At 45.1% G+C, this 20182-nt stretch overlaps 2 long non-coding RNA genes across 9 annotated transcripts; one reads left to right on the top strand and one right to left on the bottom strand.

Annotated features, from left to right (window-relative positions):
- The first annotated feature begins 2442 nt into the window (after positions 1 to 2442).
- On the top strand, positions 2443 to 19947 carry LOC309356945. Of its 8 annotated transcripts, none has more exons than XR_014162941.1 (4): positions 2443 to 2785; positions 3333 to 3419; positions 10704 to 10804; positions 15852 to 19947. It is a non-coding gene; the product is annotated as an uncharacterized lncRNA (long non-coding RNA). The 8 variants fall into 8 exon arrangements; XR_014162942.1 differs by lacking the exon at positions 3333 to 3419 and adding an exon at positions 10097 to 10190 and having other exon boundaries at positions 2748 to 2785; XR_014162943.1 differs by having other exon boundaries at positions 2754 to 2975; positions 3044 to 3419.
- Positions 12172 to 13500, bottom strand: LOC309356957. Its single transcript, XR_014162961.1, has 2 exons — positions 12944 to 13500; positions 12172 to 12309 (listed from the first exon to the last, which is right to left on the bottom strand). It is a non-coding gene; the product is annotated as an uncharacterized lncRNA (long non-coding RNA).
- Positions 19948 to 20182: the final 235 nt, after the last annotated feature.

Raw genomic sequence — 20182 nt, 5'->3', positions numbered from 1 at the left:
AACAACCGTGAGGTAATGGATAATGTGCCACTCTGTGGGATTTTATTCTGTATGGTTGGGTAAAAGTGAATGCTTTTTCGGCAGATGATGTAATCAAATCAGGATATCTCTCTTATGAACATCAGTCAATAGTGCCAGAAGGGCTTAGCTAATGTAGGTCTATAGGGACATCTCTTGTCCCAGAGGAGGTAAGAATAATCTTGCTCAATTTGATATCTCCAGAAATTTATCCTCTGTACGATCGAAGAACTACATTTTTCATACAAACCAGACCTGGAATGCCCACATGGAGGCAAGGGCGTAGCCAGGATTTATGTTAGGGGGCGGGCAGGACACCCACCTGTCATCATCCTGTGTCTGGCTCTGTCTAGCAGATTCAGAATGAAATGTCTCAACAACAGTTGATTTAAATTGATTTAAATTGCTTTAAATCAGCTGCAAGCATAACACCAGATGCCTCCAAGTTCTGACCGTGGAGCATCACTTCTCAGGAGGGGCCAGGTCCTGATGAGGGGGTTACCACGGTGACAAGGACCTGCCCTCCTGTGTGACATCTCTTGCTTCTCCCTTAAAAGCCAGAGACTTGCAGGAGGCCATTGTGGGTTAGTAGTGAGGCGAGTTGAGTAGTAGAGAGAGGTAGTGGAGATGATAAGGAGAGGTGTTCTTTGATGGTTATTTTGATTTGATTTACAGTGGTACCTCGGGTTAAGAACTTAATTCGTTTAGGAGGTCCATTCTTAACCTGAAACTGTTTTTAATTTGAGGTACCACTTAGCTAATGGGGCCTCCCGCTGCCGCTGCGCTGCCGCTGTGCGATTTTTGTTCTCATCCTGAAGTAAAGTTCTTAACCCGAGGTACTATTTCTGGATTAGCAGAGTCTGTAACCTGAAGCGTCTGTAACCCGAGGTACCACTGTATTACTTTTATTTGATTTTATTAATTTTTATTTTATTATTTTACTTTTTTATTTTAACACTTTTATTTTACTTTTTGATTTTACTTTTTCTTCTCTATTTGCATATTTTTTTATTTTACATTTTGTGGACATTTGTGCACATTTTTGTATATATTTTGTATATATTTATTTTGTGCATAGAGGAGTAGTTAAGTGTAGGGTTAGGCTTAGGGCTGGGGCTGGGTTTGGGGTCAGAGTTAAGCTTGGGTGGGCATTTTAGATAGCTAGTTTAGAGAGAAGGGTGGGAATTTTTCGTGAACAAAATGTGCAGACTGTAAGTAGCATTCCTTTGCTTTCTCCTGGTCTCCTGGGGGCAGGGTGTGAGTCTTGGGGTCCCCTGCACAGCCTTAGCTCTCTTGAAATCAACCTGGCCAGTCTTCTCCAGAGAGCTCAGCTCCTCCACACTCTTTCCCTGCCTTCCCCTTTTCTATCCCCTCTCATCATTTACATTTACTAGGACATTCCTAGCTCACTTTTCTCCCAGGAGCTCACGGTGGCCTTTATGATTCTCCCTGCCACCAACTGTTATCTTCGCAGCAGCCCTGCAAAGTAGTCTAGGCTGGCCCAAGGTCCACCAGGGAGTTTCATGGCTGAGTAGGGATTCGAACCCTGCTCTCCCAGGTCCTCCTAATCCAGCGCCCCAACCATTACACCGCTGCCTGGCTCCATTTTGCATCTCTCCAGCTGCCTCCTCCCCCTTCCTGGGGGTCTCTCTGGCTTCAAGGAAGACTCCACCACCTTCTTCATGTTCTGCTCCTCTTCTGGGACACCTTGATGCTTGGAGGACCCTCCTAGGGGTCTCCCTCTGTTAAATGTTCGGGAAATGTCAGAAGCCCAAGGCAGTATAAGTTCCTCAATTACGTTTATTCAACATTTGTCAGTGACAACAGCTCACTCATAGGAAAACAAGAACCGAACTGACTGGACAACACAATAATAATGCCGGAACATGAACTGACCATTGACAGTTGCAAGTGCATGTGCTTACTTGCCATTAGAATGTTTGTCTACCAACGCTTATACGATAGGTTAGAACGTGCCTTTTAACATAAAATGTGTTAAACCCAATACATAACACCCTCCTTTTCCTGGAAGGGTAAGGTAAAGGGACCCCTAAACCATTAGGTCTAGTCGTGACCAACTCTGGGGTTGCGGCGCTCATCTCCCTTTATTGGCTGAGGGAGCCGGTGTACAGCTTCCGGGTCATGTGGCCAGCATGACTAAGCCACTTCTGGCGAACCAGAGCAGCGCACGGAAACGCCGTTTACATTCCCGCCGAAGCGGTACCTATTTATCTACTTGCACTTTGCTGTGCTTTTGAACTGCTAGGTTGGCAGGAGCAGGGACCGAGCAACGGGAGCTCACCCCATCGCGGGAATTCGAACCGCCGACCTTCTGATCAGCAATCCCTAGGCTCTGTGGTTTAACCCACAGCGCCACCCGCGTCCCTTTCTCCTGGAAGGGTAGGTCTGTCCTAAGAAGACGAGGCAGAGCAGCCGTTTAACAGCTGGCAATGCTTCTCTTGTCTTTGGGCTGGAGCTCTTGAACCCATAGCACTTGGGGCCTCCTTTCTCTTTCTGCCAGCCCTCAGGGCTGCCTCTTTCCTCTTTCAGGTCTCTTTCAGGTCACTGAACTGCAGAGAGATGGAAGGAATTGGGCCAGCCGCCCCTCCTCAAACACAAACACCCCCCAAGAATTGGGGCTGCCAGCTTCTGAGTCGGTCTCTCTGCTCGTCTCTTCTAGGTTCAGGTGCTTAGAGATGCCTGATCGGCCACAGCAACAGAGTGCCCCCCCCCCCACTGCAAGGTCCGGAGCAGCCGGTGGCATCAGGTGAGCAAGTGGCCCTTCTTTTTGGGACAGAGGAGGGCAGGAATGGGCTAGGGGAGCAGCTAGTCAAAAGATGCACAGAGCCAGATGACTGGATCCGACCCAAGGTCCATCTGGGCCAGCGTCTGGAAACCCAACCACCCTGTTTTGTGGGGTCCGATGGAGGAAGCAGGGGGCTGGGCTGCGGGGCAAGGTGGGGGGTAGTTGTCAGCAGGAGGGGCACCTTCCCTGGGGAGCCATGTTTTGGGGGCAGGAGGCCAGGATTGGCTCCCAAGGCCTGGGGTGTCCCTCCCCTGTAGTAGGACTTGGAATCCAGGAGAAAACTCTTGGAATAGCATTGCCAGGGGCTCGGGGATGAACACATCGCACAGCTCGTACTCTCCCCTGCTGCTCCTTCAGCCAGACGTGGGGGCAACAGCATGTGGGTGGGGGGCACATCAAATGTCAACCCCCCTCAGGATGTCACCTGGGGCGGGCTGCCCCCACTTCACCCCCCTTCCGATGCCTCTGGCTAAGCTAGAAAAAAGACCAATCTTCTGCCCCCTTCCAGGAGCCTTGATTCCGCATAGGAATACATACCTACAAGTGTGAGATGGAAGCCAAAATCTGGGTCAGGCCAGAAGGGATCTCTTCTATCGTAAGTACAGTAATTGCGAGCCAAAGGAATTTCTGTTGTCAGAAGCTGAGCTGTGATCAGCATCTAGGAAAGCCAGTAAACTCCCTGATGGGATGAGAGAAACAAAGTTGGGCAGAAAGGATGCAAGGATTATTTGGTTTTACAAGTTCGTTCACACAACTAACATTCTTGCAAATATTAAAATTAAAACAAGATTCTGTCGAATCTTAGGACTTCCCTGCTCCCCACCGTGGGTTCTTTAAATACCTCTGTCAACTGCATATCATAAATTCACCCAAATTTCAGTCTTCCATAATATCCAAAGTCTTTGTCACATTGCAAGAGTTATTTAAAGCATGCCAAAGAGTTCAAACGTTTACAGTGTTCTTTTAGATATAGCCTATATTTACCCCGTTCTCTATTGAAGCTTTGATCCTCCTGATTTCTAATTTTCCTGGTCAATCTTGCCTTCTCTGCATAGTCCAATAGTTTCATCTGCCAATCCGCTTTTGTAGGTATCTTCTCATCTTTCCAACCTTGGGCAACCAGCATCCTTGCAGCAGTAGTAGCGTACGTGAACAGTCTTTTCAATTCCTTCGGTTACAATTCCTAACAAAAAAATTTCTGGTTTTTCAAAAAAAACCACCATTATTTTAAACTTTTTTTTAAAAAAAAAGTTCATTATATGTCATTTCCCAGAATTCCTTTATCATTTTACAATTCTACCACATATGATAGAAGGTCATCCATCGATTTATGATCTTTATTTTTAAAAAAATCGTGGAGGTTTGTGAATTTCCCCTAAAATACATATTCCAAATGTGCACCAACAACAAGTTGGTGAGCCCTGAATGCTTGGTCTGACTTCACACCCAACCAGGGGTGCCATCTCCTTGGGGCCACGCCCTTTTGGGGGGCCCCTATATTTTGGGGGTAGGGGCTGCCCCTCCCCCAAGTCCAAGAAATCAACATTTGATGATCTCCTTCTATTGGTCCACAATAGAAAGTGTCCTTTCATACTGCATCACAGCGTGGTACGCTGGTTTGACATCAACTGATAGGAAATGCCTACAGAGGGTGGTGAATACAGCACAAGATATTATGGGCTGTCCCGTGAATCTGCTGGATGAAATAGCGGAAGAACGTTGCCTCAGGAGAGTGAGGAAAATTCTCAGGGATGATTCACACCCTGGCCGGCACTTTCTTGATCTCCTGCCCTCAGGCAGAAGGTATAGAAGCATGATTAGTCGCACCAACAGGGTAAAGAACAGCTTCTATCCGTAGGCTGTTAGGCTGCTGAAGGAAAAGATAACAACAGGGCAACTGGCTTTCGGGTTTGGTGTGTGTGCGTCAGTAAACGAGGGGAATTAAGACTAAGAGAGCTGAGTGGGGGGGGGGTGTTCGTGTAATCTCACTGTATACAAGTTGTACAAGTGACAATAAAGTATTTCAATTTCAATAAAAGAAGAATGCATCCAAGTGGCCAGCTCCTTCTCCTGCTGTGGAGGAGAAGGAGAGTTGAAGCAGACGTCCGCCAGCGGCAACACTAAGAGAAGGAAGAGGAGCCGCCAGTTATCGAAGCCACAAGGCCGCCATGTTCAACTCCGCCCCCAGCTCCTCCCAACGTCCTGACATCATGGGCATGATGTTGACCTCCCCAATTGCCCTTGCAAGCTGGCACCTCTGCATCCTACACAGTTTTGAGCAATTAGGCATTCAGAGTTTGTGCATGATGCCTATGGAAGACAGGCTTCTCTATACAGTGGTACCTCGGGTTAAGAATTTAATTCGTTCCACACTCAAGATGAAACAGTTAAATCAGCCATGGTTAAATGGGCACAGGACATAGGTCATAACATTTTGTTTGCTGACTGGGAAAAGTTATGGACCACCAGTATGAAATTCACGGCATGTAATGCCCTAAGAGAGAATATTATGAAAATGATTTATAGGTGGTACATGACCCCAGTCAAGCTTGCTAAAATTTATCACCTGCCTGATAACAAATGTTGGAAATGCAAAGAAACCGAGGGCACTTTCTTTCACCTTTGGTGGACGTGCCCGAAGATAAAGGCTTTCTGGGAAATGATATATAATGAACTGAAAAAGGTATTTAAATATACCTTCCTTAAGAAACCAGATGCCTTTCTCTTGGGCATAGTCAGACAATTGGTGTTAAAGAAAGATAGAACGTTTTTTATGTACGCGACAACAGCTGCAAGAATACTCATCGCAAAGTATTGGAAGACACAAGATTTGCCCACCTTGGAAGAATGGCAGATGCAAGTGATGGACTATATGGAGTTGGCAGAAATGACTGGCAGAATCCGAGACCTGGGAGAAGAATCAGTGGAAGAGGACTGGAAGAAGTTTAAAGACTATCTGCCGAAACACTGCAAAGTTTATGAATGTTAAAATAATGTTGGATTTGGAAATAATAAGGCATTAGTGACATAGCTTAAAAAGTATGCAAAATGTAATAGAAAAGGAGGAAAGATTAAAGTGATATTATGTTGAAAGTAAATAATATTATAAAGGTGATTAAGTACGAGGAGAAAAGATTGGTGACATAATAGAATGAACTTAATAATTAGAAATGAGATCTGAAAGAGGGTAAGGATTTGCTGTATCTGATTGGGTAAAGAGGAACACAAAAAAGGGAGGCGTGAGGAAGTCAAGAAAAGAAGTTAATTAAGTATGACCGAAAAAGTTGGAGTTTTTATGTTTTTGTACTTGGTTGGGTGGAATTTTTCTTTACTGTATTTTATATTTTTGTGTTTTGATCTGTTCTATGTGTTACTTTTGATTATGCTTTATTTCTTTTTACCTTTTTTTCCATTTCTGTGATGGTTATGTACTTTTATTTTTTGTAAAAACCTAATAAATATATTTTTTTAAAAAAGAATTTAATTCGTTCCAGAGGTCTGTTCTTAATCTGAAACTGTTCTTAACCTGAAGCACCACTTTAGTTAATGGGGCCTCCAGCTGCTGCCGCGCCACCACTGCACGATTTCTGTTCTTATCCTGAAGCAAAGTTCTTAACCCGAGGTAATATTTCTGGGTTAGCGGAGTCTGTAACCTGAAGCATATGTAACCTGAGGTACCACTGTACAAGTGCAGCGTGGGTGCCACAATTGATGGATTGCATTGATATCCCACTCTTTTCCCAGCATACCATACCTTCCAACATTTTGTGAGAAAGAAAAAATGGGGCACCCCTCCCCCACCCATCTCCATCGCTTGCCCCCTCCCTGCTTCTGACCCCTTCGTTGCTCATCCACTCGGCCCCTCCATTTTTCTTCTCTCTCACCTTTGCTGTTTCAGCTTCCTGCTCAGAGGCCTAGAGCGGCCTCAGGAAGGTTGCACTAGTCCCTGCCATGTCCAGAGATGCCACATGGCCTAGAGCGGCCTCTGGGAAAATGGAGCATCCCAAATTGGGTGGGTTCTGTAAATACGGGTTGTCAGTATTATTATTATTATTATTAGTAGTAGTAGTAGTAGTAGTAGTAGTAGTATACTGCCCTATACCCAGGGGTCTCAGGGCGGTTCACAGAATAAAAGCAAGATATAAAACCACAAAATACATAACAAAAATAAAAGCGGCAACCCAATAACCCCTCCTCCAAAAAAACCCAAATTTTAAAAGGGCATAGAATGTCAGTCAAATGAACCAAAGGCCTGGTTAAAAAGGAACGTTTTTGCCCGGTGCCTAAAGGTGTCTAATGAAGGCACCAGGCGAACTTTCCTGGGGAGAGCATTCCACAGATGGGGAGCCACTGCAGAGAAGGCCCTGTTCTCGTGTTGCCTCCCTCTGGACCTCACATCGAGGAAGAGGCACACGAAGAAGGGCCTCAGAAGATGATCTCTGGGTACAGTCCTGAGCCGTTTAAGGTTTTATAGGTCAAAACCAGCACTTTGAACGGGCCCTGGAAACTAATTGGTAGCCAGTGCAGTCAGACCAGGATCGGTGTAAAATGCTCAAACCATCTTGCTCTGGTGAACAACCTGGCTGCTGAATTCTGCATTCAATTGGGACACTAGAGGGGTCTGGCATACCTGGTTTTCCTTTTCCTTATTTAATCCTCACAACAACCCACTGAGGTAGGGTAGGCTGAGAAATAGTGACTGTGGCCCAAGGTCACCCAGTGAGCTTCATGGCTGATTGGTGATTTGAACCCAGGTCTCCTAGGTCCTGGTCTGACAATCTAATTACTACAGCACACTGGCATACTGTGTAGAGTGAGAAGGGTGAAGTATCTTGCTTTACAAAAGGCAGGTGAAATGGATGCCCCGCAGTCTGAAATGTAAACTGAGTTGTGAATTTTGGGGGAATAATTTTGGCACACCCCTGTAGCAGCTGCACCTCAGGTTCCCGCACCCTTCCCATCTCAGTAACACAAAACAGCATCAGGTTCTGTGGTGCAGCCCTGCCATTTGAGGATTTTTGATCCTCTACTGGATTGATGAGTTTTATCAGGTAATGGACACAGTCAGGGCTGAGGTTTTCTATTACCTCGCAAAATTGAAGAAACTGATGTGTTGTTCCAATATATCAGAAAAGCAACCTGCCTTCTCTTGCTTCCTTGCAAAAATGACAGACAAGGAGGGTGGAAAATAGTTTAGTTTTTCAAAAGTGCCATGTGGGGTTTTTTTGGCTGAACCAAGAGGAAAGATTCCCCAGCAAACTGAAACTCTTTAAATAGTATTTGCACAGAAAGCACACACAGATGGATAGTTTCATATAAAGAGCCTTTATTATCTGGGGACTATTGCCCTAGTAACAGCCATCTCATTCTCATTCTATATTTACCTTCTAATGACTATTCTGTTACTACTCAATTCCTACATTTCGTAATGCTTCCATGCTTTCTTTATCTCCATGCTTTATCGGTGTGTACTTACATGCATTTGGGGCGCAGGTGGCGCTGTGGGTTAAACCACAGAGCCTAGGACTTGCCGATCAGAAGGTTGGTGGTTCGAATCCCCGCAATGGGGTGAGCTCCCGTTGCTCAGTCCCTGCTCCTGCCAACCTAGCAGTTTGAAAGCATGTCAAAATGCAAGTAGATAAATAGGTACCGCTCTGGTGGAAAGGTAAACGTCATTTCCGTGCGCTGCTCTGGTTTGCCAGAAGCGGCTTAGTCATGCTGGCCACATGACCCAGCCAATAAAGCGAGATGAGCACCGCAACCCCAGAGTCAGTCACGACTGGACCTAATGGTCAGGGGTCCCTTTACCTTACTTACATGCATTAACACAGCGGGGCCAGTTCAGATGTGACAACCATGTTGTAAAACACCAGGAGCCTTGTGTTTGTATGCTCTGTCCCTTCCTTGTTGAATCCTAGGCAGCTTGGATACTTCTGTGGTGGTTTGTTTAAACCATTGTTTCCCATTGCACCAGAACCAGGAAACTCTGGTTTAACCGCTCTGCTTACAAACAAGGCTTTGGGTATATACATTGCAAAGGGCAGTCCCTAACATTCCTTTAAAAGAAATGGATGAACGAATCTTCTGCTGGAGGCCACTGAATATTCATCGACAAAGCACACGCCATTTTGCAGCCCGAGTCAAAGGACCAGATGGCAACCCTCTCCCACGAACAAAGGCCAAGTGGACTAGCAGTTGAATCTTCCTTGAACAACAGTGTCAAGATAGCGTCTCTCCTTGCACTTGAGGCTGAGATGGGGCAGGGCAGCTCATGCAGTACACACAGTTCTGTCCTCCAGCACAGAAGGAAAGCCAGGGGATTGAGAAGGGCTGGTGGGAAGGCTGTCAGTGTTTCCCTCCAGCATCCACCACTTGAGGCAGTTGTCTCACTTTGCCTAATGGTAGGGCTTGCCCTGATCATCACCTTGGGCTTTGTGGTAGCAAGTGAATGGTCAGCCATAACCATCAATTTTATTATTCTGGGCTTTTTTCAAGAGAGGCACAGGAGTCTCAGGAACTGACCAGTGGTTCTTTTGTCAGCTTCACTGATTCAAAAAATAGAAAACACACACACACACACACAAGCCCCTTCTTCACTATACATTTAAAGCAGTATCATATCACTTTAAAAAGTAATGGCTTCCCACGAAGAACCCTGGAGTCTGTTAAAGGTGTAAAGGTAAAGGGACCCCTGACCATTAAGTCCAGTCATGACAGACTCTGGGGTTGCAGCGCTCATCTCGCTTTATTGGCCGAGGGAGCCGGTGTTCAGCTTCCGGGTCATGTGGCCAGCATGACTAAGCTGCTTCTGGCGAACCAGAGCAGCGCATGGAAACGCCGTTTACCTTCCTGACAGTGTGGTACCTATTTATCTACTTGCACTTTGACATGCTTTCGAACTGCTAGGTTGGCAGGATGTTAGTGATGTGGAGAGCTACAATTCCCAGAGTTCCCTAGGAAGGGAGAATTCATGTTCAGCCACTCAGGGAACTGTTGCTCAGGGAGGGGCTACAGGTTTCCTAACAACTCTGAGAACCCTTAACAAACTACACATCCCAGGATTTTTTGGGGGAAGCAATTAGCTTTTACTAGAACGCAAAGAAACGTTTGCGGTACCCATGTGGAGAAATGTATTTGGCGGGTGCATAAAAATCTCCCTCTTTGACTCCACTCACTTTCGCCTCTGGCCATGCCCACCTTTATTTATTTTATTTGTTTGTTTAATAAAATTTATACACTGCTTGTTTGTTTGTTTTTTTAAAGAACCCTCAGTGTCTCTGGCCTTGCATACCGCTGGCGCTTGGCCCTCAGTACGTCATCCAAGAGGAAATCCGACCTTCAAGCTGAAAAAGGTTCCCCACAACTGGTGATTTTCTGTTGGTATTAAACACCTTCCCTCTTTCTGTATGTTTTTAACCTTCCTGTCTAAGCTTCGGGGAATGAAAACAAGGTTTCTTTTTGTTGTTGCTACTGCTGCTGCTAGCAAAACTGTTCTTTTTTAAGAAGGAGGGGGGAAACGGGGAGATTCTAATAATGGAACCAGTTGGAAGAGGAAGATTATAATAGCCCATCCAATCAAGGAAGTGACAATAGCCAATCAGGAGAGCTGAGAAACAAGAGTGTCATGATTATGCAAATCCCTTTGTGGTGATTGCTCTACAGCTCTCCTTAACCAATCGGCATTCACAAGTCCAAATCAGAGAATTAAAGAAAGGAGAAATGTGGAACAGAAGCTTACAGTAGCAGTTCTAAAACTGAGTTTTGAGCCCTCAACCCTAAGCTAATGAGTTGATGCAGGTCTGATGAGATCAAACAGTGTATTTTCTTATCCGGTTTTTAAAGTAGTTTGCTTTAAATAAACATTTTTTGATTTATGCAGATAATCCAAATTCCACCTCAAGGAAAGGGTGCTTCTGTGGAGAAATTATGCGTTGTATTGCAGGAGATCTCAGGGCCAGCTTCAATCCTTAGCATAACCAGGTAAGACTCAGAAAGATCCTGGTCTGAGAGCCTGCCTGGAGAGCTGCTGACAGTCAGTGCAGACTCTACCGAGTTAGTTGGACGAATTGTCTGACTCTGTGTAAGACAGATTCCTGCATTCCTAACCTGAATGCACTTTGCAAATTGAGAAATACAAGTGATATCTCTTGTTTTCCATCAATCCTTCTGCAAGTTTTACTATTTCATAATTTAGAACAGATTGTTAGATAAATCATTGGACCCCCCGCCCCGGATCATTCACTGGTAACTGTATACCTGTTTGGCTCCTTATTAATGTAAAGGGACCCCTGACCATTAGGTCCAGTCATGACCGACTCTGGGGTTGCAGTGCTCATCTTGCTTTATTGGCCGAGGGAGCCGGCGTACAGCTTTTGGGTCATGTGGCCAGCATGACTAAGCCACTTCTGGCAAACCAGAGCAGTGCATGGAAATGCTGTTTACCTTCCCGCCAGAGCGGTAGCTATTTATCTACTTGCACTTTGACATGCTTTCGAACTGCTAGGTTGGCAGAAGCAGGGACTGAGCAACGGGAGCTCACCATGTCACGGGGATTCGAACTGCCGACCTTCTGATCAGCAAGTCCTAGGCTCTGTGGTTTAACCCACAGCGCCACCTGCGTCCCATTTGGCTCTTTATTTATGTGCAGTAATAAGGACTAGCATCTTAGGTTTTTTGTTTTGACGGAATCTGCAGTTCTCAAGGACCTGACTTCTGCATTTTTCTGCTGCTCCCTTGGAATTGAGGCTAACTACCCAGAGTCCTGGATGATACATTTCCATATTGATCCATATTGGTCCATATTGATCCAATTGATCCATATTGATCCAATATTGATTTCCATATTGATCACGGGGATTCGAACTGCAGACCTTCTGATCAGCAAGTCCTAGGCTCTGTGGTTTAACCCACAGCGCCACCTGCGTCCCATTTGGCTCTTTATTACTGTGCAGTAATAAGGACTAGCATCTTAGGTTTTTTGTTTTAACGGAATCTGCAGTTCTCAAGGACCTGACTTCTGCATTTTTCTGCTGCTCCCTTGGAATTGAGGCTAACTACCCAGAGTCCTGGGTGATACATTTCCATATTGATCTTATTTATGTACGCTGTGGCCAGATCTGGCCAAATGTCCCCAGTGCAAAGCCGACTTCCCCATGGAGCCATTGCCGTTCTCCTGAAGGTCAGCCCACAACTAAAAACTCTGAAATTTAACTCTGAGTCAACACTGTTTGTTTAATTAGAGCAACTTATTTTGGAGCAGCCATTTAATCATTTCTCAAGTCTCTAGCACGACCCAGAATCGCCCATGTGTTTTCCAAGGTGTAATTATTCAACATGACTGAGTAGTCTTTTCTGGTGGCTGAGAATGAGAAGCAAAGCAGCAACATCTCCGTACCAGAAGTTCACACACTTTACTTTGATTATAGATGAAGGGATGTTGCAGCATTTGCAGATATCCACTCACCCACAGAATGGGGAATGGAGGCCTGGGCATTGTCGGCCAGAGTGTGCAAAAGAAGGATCAAACCTTTTTTATGTATGCCACAACAGCAGCAAGGATACTCATTGCTAAAGGCTGGAAAACTCAAGATTTGCCCACACTGGAAGAATGGCAGATGCAACTGATGGACTATATGGAGCTGGATGAGATGACCGGCAGAATCCGAAACCAGGGAGAAGAATTGGAGGAGGAGAACTGGAAGAAGTTTAAGACTATCTACAAAAATATTGCAAACTGTATGAATGTTAAGAAAAATGTAAGATCTGCAACATTAGGGCTCCAACAAATTAATAATCTATGTGTGTAAAAGTTCATGTAATTGTAAAATAAGATAAATTGTGGATAAATGGTATTCTATAATTAACCTTTGATAAGAGAAATTTAAAAGATTAAATTTGAGATTGGAATATTGGGAAATTCTAATAGATAAATTAAATTAAGTTTATAATTTGCTGGTAAAACTTATGAGCCTAGAGAGTAGGAACAAGAGACGTGAGGAAGTCCAAGGATGTTTATGAAATGAGGATATCTGAATTTGGTATGTTTTCTTATATACATTTATTGTCAAACAAAAATTTAATAAATATTATATATATATATATATATAAAGGAATGGAGGCCTGGAATGATGAATGGAAACATGCAAAAACGGGAAGCTGCCTTATAACAAGACAGACCATTGGTCCATCTAGCTCAGCACGGATTACACGGATTGGCAGAAGCTCTCAGGGGTGTTCAGACAGTCTCCTCTTCCAGCCCTACTTGGAGATACCTGAGAAAGCAATGCAGTGGTACCCTGGTTCTCAAACTTAATCCGTTCCGGAAGTCCGTTCCAAAACCAAGGCACACTTTCCCATAGAAAGTATTGCAAAATGGATTAATCCATTCCAGACATTTAAAAACAACCCCTAAACATGAATTTTACTATCTAACGAGACCATTGAGCCATAAAATGAAAGCAATAATCAATATATAGTACTATAAAATAAAGAAGACAGTATTGTAGATGATAAAAATTAAAATTATTATTTTCTTACCTGCACTGATGACAGTCATTGTTTGGAGGGGGGGGGGCTTTTATCCATTTCCGCAGTCACACAATCAATCAGTAGCTGAACTGGGTTCCACACAGTCACAAAAACATATTAACCCAAAAACCCTCAAAAACAAAAATGCAAAATAATAGCTAAAACAAAAGCACCAAACTTAATCCATTCCGGAAGTCCGTTTGACTTCCGGAATGAGATTCCAGAGCCAGTGAAGCAAGGCAGAGCTGGATCAGAGTCAAAACTGTTCAAGCAAAGCACCTTGCCAGCTAATGATAATCCTTGGCTGGCCTGAAACCAATCTATTATATCTTATTGCAGTGCATTTGATATATTACAGGGTAGATTCATTTCTCCTGCTTATCCAACACCTAGAGCTGTCAGTGACTGGCATACCCGGGACTGTGCCTGTTGTGCCAGGCAGCGCCACCAGCCAGGTTTGCAGCCTACAGGTTAGCATGCAGAGAACAGAGGATGCTAAGCTAAGCCTCTCCTAGTACATTCCTTCCCTGCTGATGCACAACAGCCCTGCAGTGCTGCCTGCTGGGCCTTGCTACCCAGTAGCAGCCACTGCCACCCTCTCACTTAACTCTCACAGCCCAGATGGGAAAAGACTGGGCTGCACTTAAAATGAAAAAAAGCTCTATGCCAGGCATAGGCAAACTCGGCCCTCCAGATGTTTTGGGACTACAGTTCCCGTCATCCCTGACCACTGGTCCTGTTTGCTAGGGATCATGGGAGTTGTAGTCCCAAAACAGCTGGAGGGCCAAGTTTGCCTACACCTGCTCTATGCTAATGCAACCTCCGCTCCTTGGCCCAACCTGCTCACAACTTGCTGGGGGAATCAGGGCTGTCTTCCAGCTGCCTTATCCCATCCAAGAGATCAAAGCAGCTTGCGGACCCCAACCAATAATAACAATAATAATAATAATAATAATTTTATACCCCGCCCATCTGGCTGGGTTTCCCCAGCCACTCTGGCCGGCTTCCAACACAATATTAAAATACAGTAATGCACCAAACATTAAAAGCTTCCCTAAACAGAGCTGCCTTCAGATGTCTTCTAAAAGTCTGGTAGTTGTTGTTCTCTTTGACATCTGGTGGGAGGGCGTTCCACAGGGAGGGCGCCACCACCAAGAAGGCCCTCTGCCTGGTTCTCTGTAACTTGGCTTCTCACGGTGAGGGAACCGCCAGAAGGCTCTTGGTGCTGGACCTCAGTGTTCAGGTAGAATGATGGGGGTGGAGACGCTTCTTCAGATATACTAAAGCCCAGGAACTCTGAGACAATGCTCCACCTGCCCTCAAGATGCTTCGTGCGGCTAAGGCAGAAGCCAGGACAGCAAGAGGGATCGCTGCGCAGTGATCCCTCTAGCTGTCCTGACTTATGGGATAGCTGCGCGCAGCCTCTCCCAGGCAGCGGGATGAAGGCTCCCCCAAGAGCTGCGCTCCCTTTAAAGAGGGAGCTCCACGCGGCTCTTTAAAGGGAGCGCTGAGCAGAGCCTCCCACCTGCATTCGCTCCATAAGACACACACACATTTCCCCTTACTTTTTAGGAGGGGGAAGTGCGTCTTATAGAGCAAAAAATACGGTAAGTGAGGTCAAGCAAAGCCGTCCTCAGGATCCAAAAGGCAAGAGAGCAAGGCAGGTAGCACCCTGGACAGCTCCGAGGTGGGCCTAGCCAACAAAAAAAGGCCAGTTTGATTAAGGCTCCAGCAAGCGACCAAACCAAGCCTTGGCTATAAGTAGGACTGCAGCTCCTGATGACTGAAACTTCTACTCCTATCAAGGGACCCAGCCTATTTTAGTACCATTGACTCCAGTGGCGAGGAGGAGGCTGTGGTTCTGCTCTTTCTTCTGAAGTCCACAGTAAACAATGCAAGCACCGGCACCATGTGGTGTTAGAACTCCTGAAGAAGCAGGGGCATTGAAGACTAGTTCTGAAGGTCCAATTTGCCTCCTGGTCTGAAGCCCTGGAGAGCTTCTGCCAGTCACTGTAGGTGGACCATGGCAGCTGCGTAAGGCAGCTTCCTATGGTCCTAAACACTCTATGAAGACAGTCTGTAGCTCAGTGGTGGAGCATCTGTTTTACATGCAAGAGGTCCCTGGTTCAGTCCCCAGCGTCTCCAGGAAGGGCTAGGCAAGACTCCCCATCTGAAATCCTAGAGAGCTGCTGCCAGTCAGTTTAGACAACACTGAGCTAGGAGGACCAGTCGTCTGACTTGTATAAGGCACTCTGCAATGTAAGTTGGTCAAATATGTCCTCTGTTTGCATGGCCTCTTCTCCTCAGGATAGGGAATCAGAGCCCCGGCTCATGACTGACTTGGCATCACTCAAATTGCAAAACAACCTATAAAATAATCCCCTGAGAATTCAAGAGGTGATCCCTCCTGCAGACCTGCAAATCCCTTGGCAAGAACCTATAATTTTAAAAATCCATTTCCCCCATAAGCAACAGCAATCTCCTCATTTCCCTGATGCAGGTCCCATGAAAAACCCTGCCGATGCGAAACAGAACGTGTTGTTAAGCCAACCCTTCGCCAATCAGGCTTTGTCTTGGATGTCCCTGGGAAGAGGAAACATGACCGAGGGATGAATGAATATTTCTGTTTAATTAAGCGGACTTCGAAGGATGTGCACCATTTTTAAAAGTTTATTGGATGTCACATTTTAATGAACTGAAAGGCCACATTGTACAGTAACTTTGTAAAAGAAAGGCATCATTACATCTGACAGTTACCAAATGCCCCAGTTAAATTAAAACAGATGTACCCTAAAAACCTGGGAAGGATGGAGACATCCTTCTTGCCTTACTCTTTTAAGTAAACTGGATGATTTCCATATGGTGGCACTGACCCAGCAAGAATTTGGTGTGAACCACATTCCATGGCAAGCCATGGGACCAAAGGTATTTACAATTCTAATTTCTTGAATTAGTTGCGATGGAACATTTATTGTGACCAGCTGAGTCAAGTGCAACCCTTAAAACACACTAAGAGAAGTAGGATCGGTTCTAAACAGTCTGTTGACTTTATTAATTTTCACAGTACCCTTTCGTTGTGTATATAACCATTTTATTTATAAGGCATAAATACAAAAAGAAATAACGGTCATCATTATTATTTTAAGTAATACCATCTAGTACATTTTTTTCTCAGTCACACTAAGGATTATAATGTACCTATAGCTGCATTATTAGTAGTAGTAATAGTAGTAGTAGTATCTCCATATAAAAGTCTATAATGTAGAATACAGTTTATAGCATTTTTGTTAAAATAACTGTTACACAAGAATGAACACAGTATAGTTTGCCAGCTACTGCTGCCAGATTATTTCTACTATACAAAAAATAATAAGGATCCACCTTCCCTGAATTTCAACACTCGCAGTGAGCTTGAATCACACTACAACTCTTTAAATATCACCACCCTGATCCAGCAAAGGAAATCTGCACCAGTGTGCAGATGCCTGCATATTTAGTCAACATGAGTGCAACCCCCCTCACCTGTATCATGATGTTCATATATTCCCTTCTGAAGTGATTGGAGGAATTTGAAAGGGGAGGGGTATCCCCATCTGGGGCCATAATTTGTTATGCTAATTGCCCACAGGTGTAGCTGGATCAGAAGAAGTAACCTTTTTTTTTAAGGGAATTGGGGAGGGGGAATCAAAATATTGCTTGATAGACCCAGAGAAATGCCCTTGAGGTCGATGCATATATGTCCTGGAAGCTTGTTAATAGGGCATAGAGACAAGATGGGAAGCTGGCCACTGATGGGACATTGACGGACACGGCTTCTACAATGGACTAGATGAAGCAGCTGGATGAATGCCGCTGCAATATTCTGGTTTTTAAAACACCGTCCATGCAACCCCTTTTGCCACAAGCCAACTGCAACGTGGGGCAAGAAAACCTCCCTGATCAACCCCTATGTTCGGGGCTGGGTCCAAGATGCGGTGCACCGACATTCAAGGGGAGGCCTATGTCTTTTGCTACAGTGATTGTGCACAATGATTGCAATTGTGGTTGTAGCCACTGGTCACTTCCAGACAATCTGTTGATTGAGCCTTCATCCCGATTCGTTTGCAGAACCTTAGCAGGGAGGTTATATGGGGGTGTTATAGGGTTGTTCTTGTTTTTTTATTTCGATCATGTATTTTGTGGTTTTATATTGTGGTTTTATCCCGTGAGCCACCCTGAGACCTGCGGGTATAGAGTGGTGTACAAATTTTAATAATAATAATAATAATAATAATAATAATAATAATAATAATAATAATAATATGATGCCAGTGGCTTCTTCATCACTCTTTCCCATTTATTTGTGGAGAGGATAAGGCAAACAATAGTTACCCCACACTTCCGAACACATTTTGCCATTGTGGACCTTCCTGCAAAAAGTTGTGTGTGTGTTTTAAATGGAAATGGGTTTGTTGAGGAAGAGCACCAAATTCACTTCAACCGCTGAACCTGAATTGGTCTGGAAGTGGCCAGTGTTTTTGGCAAAACTTCTTGCTGAGTCGGTTACAATGCTCTGGCACATACAACTTGCAAGGCCATCTCATGGAAGATGAGCTGCGCTACACTCCCTGCCCACGACACATGTGTGAGCCAGGGGATCTATGACAGTGCCCCATTCCCCCGCCTCCTTTTTAGTGCGTGTATGTCAGAAATTGTGCAAGCAGCACCCTCCACAAAACCAGCCGTCCCCATGGAACACCCTGTTTATGTATCATCTGAGCAGCAGAGGGGATACAGGCAACAATCCACACCCACTATACAAAGGTTTGCAAATTTGCAGGAACCTGGCAGCATTTTCACTTAAATTACAGAATAGCATCTTCTGAAGTATATATTGCATGAATATCAATGTTTCCCATTTGTGCTTAAAACCTGGGTCCTTAATATAAGCACCCAGCAGCTGACTATTTGGAGAACTAAAAAAAATAAAATAAAAATACCTTGGCAGAATTTGCAGTTTTCGACTACTTAACGCTGGAATAAAGCAATTAATTTCAATGGGAGCAAACTTCCAGGGTCTCTCCAAGCCAATTGGCCTAGTCTTTGCTGGTGTCTTTTCATCTGCGGTAGCTACTGCCACGTAACATCTCTGGCCATGTATGAAATCCACAGGAAAGTAAGTGGCCAGAATTTGTATACCAGTGATCAGGTCAGGAGGCTGTCTGTTCCACTGGCAATCGACCCTATTCAAGGCCACTGTTTGCCTCTGTTCTGTGGCATTCTGGCAAGGGCCAATTTAAATGGCACAGCCACTCTGTGGGACTTGCTGGAAATGTGCCATGCGGCATGTTACATTACAAACCTAAATACACCAACAGCCCCTAGGGAGGCACTGTCCTGGCATAGAGGTGTTGCACGAGTCTGAGCTGATGCCCAAGCATTTCAACACGGCAGGTGCCCTGGGCATCATGCCCATGAAGATGCACTTTTGAACAACCTCCACATGACACCCAGCTAACATTTACAATGAATTTTCCAAAACAGCAAAACGCCAAAATGAAATAGAAATAGAACACGTGACATGAGATATCCTGGAATCAAGGACAACTCCCCCCGCCCAAAAAAGCATGCTTGAGACAACAACCTTCTACAGTGAGCGCTGCACATAACTTATTGCGAAGTGAAGAATTCAGTTCACTTAAGAAGTGTTGCAAAGTGAGATGCTAAAAGAGGCAAATAAAAACAACGAAAACCTCATGGATTCTCAACACAGAGGGGGGGAAGTCAGTTTGGCATTTTGTTGATCTGCTCTTTTTGTTCCTTATCCAGCAGGTCGTCTTCTGCATGCTGCCAGTTAAGAGAGAGGTGTCAGACCTTTCGGCAAGATGACGTACAAGCAGCAGAAGAGGCAGTGCATGAAGGATGGCCATGTGTCCCACTTTATAGAAGGCGATCCACTAACTCAGGAATGTCCAACAGGTCGATCGCAATCTACTAGTAGATCCCCGGGAGGTTTTGGTAGATCGTGGTCGATTGCTGAGTCCCTTTCCGCCCCTGCCCCCTCGCCCTGCCCTCCATTGTTGCACGATCTGAAGAATGGAAGACGGAGTTTCCTCAATGAGATTGTTTGTTTCCCCAGCAATCTGTTGGTGAGTGGCTGTTCCTCTTTGTCACCCCCCCAAAGGGACCTTCCTCCAGTTCAACAACTTTGACCTGAACTCCTAAAAAGGGGGGCTTTTCTCCTCCCTAAAGAAACCTCAACAACTTTGACCTGAATCCCCCCAAAACAGGGCTTTCCTTTCCCAGAAAGGTCAACAACTTTGACCTGTATCCCCCCACTGCCAGTTTTTAATTCTGTGAGTAGATCACAGTCTCTTGGGAGTGGGCCACCCCTGCTCTCGCTGAAGGAGTCCTCTATACCAAAGGTTACTGGGGCAAGGTCTGCATTTCAAGATGGAAGAACCATGAAAAAGGGAAGGAGGGTGCTTGAAGTTGCCCACCAAGAGTTAACATCTGGACAGCAGACTGAGCAAGCAGATGGGTCTCCTGATCACAGTCTCCCTCATTATGCTGAGATGCATGGTATTTCTACTTAAATTATAGCAATTCTCTCCAAACTGGCATCTCTGCGTATAAATTACCAGGTGAGGGTAATGCTTCGTATGGCGATGCGTTCTCTATTTTAATTTTGGCAATGCATAGGTGGCCTTCCTAAGCCATGCGTCAGAGCCAGGTCAGGACTGTGTGTGGCTGCACCCAGATTCAGTACCTTACACCTTTTGGTAAGGAAAGTGTGGAGTACTTGGCTCCTAGTACTTATCCCAGTTTTAATCAATCCAGGATTTCTTACTG

This window comes from Podarcis melisellensis (assembly GCF_964234715.1).
Source record: "Podarcis melisellensis genome assembly, chromosome: 14".
Taxonomy (NCBI): domain Eukaryota; kingdom Metazoa; phylum Chordata; class Lepidosauria; order Squamata; family Lacertidae; genus Podarcis; species Podarcis melisellensis.
The sequence above is the reverse complement of the archived record's forward strand: the minus strand, read 5'-3'. Positions and strand labels throughout refer to the sequence as shown.